Genomic DNA, 2402 nt, shown 5'->3' on the forward strand with positions numbered 1-2402 from the left:
GCTTTTCTTGCTGTTCCATGCTTGGAATAATAAAAGCTAATGATCCCATTATTTAAATTAGTGCTAGTACATTACTAGGCATGACAATAAAGGATCATTTCCTCCTGTACAGTAAAGGATTTATCTGCAACTATGCCTCTGATGACGTCACGTTTAGCAAAACCTATGACAGGAAGTAACATCGATGCAAGCAACATAGGCATTTTTGAAGGCTCATATCTCTATGAATAATTTTTTAAAGACAATGGAAATATAACACATTCTTGTTATGATCAGGTAATTATATTATGACCATAAAAAAATACCCAAAAAAACATGACAGTTACTCTTCAAAAGTGGAGATTCACACTACTACAGGTGGCAAAAAGTATCACAAGCATATGCATGGCGTTTACACTGTATTACTTTCATAACTAGATGTTACCTGTAGAGAGTGTCCAATGGCCACATCCTGGCTTCTGCAAGTGTGCAGAATTCTAGGAAGTCACATTTAGGATACATCTGTGTATTATCAATGATAAATGTTGTTATAACAACACATCTGTATAAACATAGCTTGAAAACTACTGAAATATTTGGAACGTGACATCCTAAAAATCCACACACTTGCAGCAGGCCTATGGGCCGTTAGGCACACTTTTAGGTATTACATACTCTTGCTTCTATCTAGGCCCAGATCTCATGGTGTTAATTTTTTTAAATTATCACTTCTATAATTATGCAGTGTGAATTAGAAGAACTACAAAAAAATTTGCCGATCTTTGTGGAAGTGTTCATCAGCATAAGTACTGGAGAATACTTACACATATCAATGGAAAGGTTAGCACATTGGGTGGTGTACTGGGGGTGCTGGGGTAGTTCTGTTTAGTGTCCCTTTAATTTAAAACACTTTATTTTGTCAGTGCTACTGCTTGGGGGTTGTTAATACTTAAAGTTTTATAAATCATATAAATTGATTGCTTGCATATGCAATTATAATTGTTATTGCCTTCGTGACAAAAATTACATTAAGGTTCCACTGTGTGTGCACAAGATTCGTCATGTAGTCGAAGTATTTGCTCTAATAATTATACCTGAAAGCTGACATGTTGTAATGCTGCTCTAGGATTATAACAGTTATTTTCTACATGTTGTAAACATAGGTAATGCATTTTCAATGACTGGGTATTCCTCCCCTCCTCATACTAACTCAAGTAATCAACTGTGAAATACCTTTATATTATGCATGTACATTAATGTATGCATGAACATTGTTACTCTTTATTATGTATCAATATGCTATAGACACTTCATTGCATGGACATTTATTTACAAAAAAGGGGAGAGGCAGAGAGAATGGGGTGTGTTTCTGGTGAGTAACTTGATGTATCATTTATTGTGTAGGAGAATGTCGCCAAATAATGAAGGGAAAGAAAAGCTGAAGGCTTTGAAATGTCAAATTAGATCAAGTAAATGTTTAAAGATTGGCATTACTATACAATTAAAATTGTCACCTCTTTCTGTCTCACTTAGTGCAATAGAATCAAGACGAAGTGAAGAATAATTAATGATTTGTTGCATTGGCTGAATCAATAATAATGATAAGTGGTGTGTAATGTACACATAAATATAGACTACTGCATGTGTAATTTCAATAGAAAGTTTTAAAGGCCTTAAATATTTTTTTAAAAAGCTAATTTTAATCAGAATGAGCTTAAATTTTGTGTTATAAAAAAAGAACATAAATGTATCAAAAAATATAAATAAAAAAATATTCTGCAATCTATTTTTGACATAATAAACTTTGTACTACATAGCACTGGATGTATGCTCTTCCTTTGCCACTTTCTTTCACCCCTCTTAAGCTTATCTCTCACTTTATCGCTTTCTGTGCCTCCTTCAATCTCCCTGAATATTGTGTATCCTCATTCTCATCTTCACTTCTGTCTGTCTCTGTCCAATGTGTACATTTCTTCCCCTTTATCCTCTTTTTTAGATAGACTTGCCTATTCCTGTCCCCCATAATTCTCTCTCTTTCATCCACTCTTTTTGTCTCCCTCCCTCTCTGTCTCTCTATCTGTCAGTCTGTCTCTCCTCACCACTTTTAGTCTCTCTCCTTTGCTAAAAGTATCCTCCCTTTCAACTCCACCTTTGCCTTGTTTCAATTTGTTTCTTATGCCCAATATGATATACATTCCTATCCATCATTAAATTTCATTCCTTCTCTTTATTTGTCACATTGTGTATGTCTTATAAGCTTTCTCTCCGCTCTATTTTGCCTAATTTAATGTTATTGAAGGGTAAGTTCTGTGAATTTTGTGTTGGCATGATCAAAATGATGTGTTCCCACTCCCATTATTGAAAGAAAATTATTCACTGAAATACGAGCCTTCAAAAATGCTCATTTTTGCTTCCTTCAATGT

This window comes from Amphimedon queenslandica, unplaced genomic scaffold (genome assembly GCF_000090795.2).
Source record: "Amphimedon queenslandica unplaced genomic scaffold, v1.1 AMPQUscaffold_13498, whole genome shotgun sequence".
NCBI lineage: Eukaryota > Metazoa > Porifera > Demospongiae > Haplosclerida > Niphatidae > Amphimedon > Amphimedon queenslandica.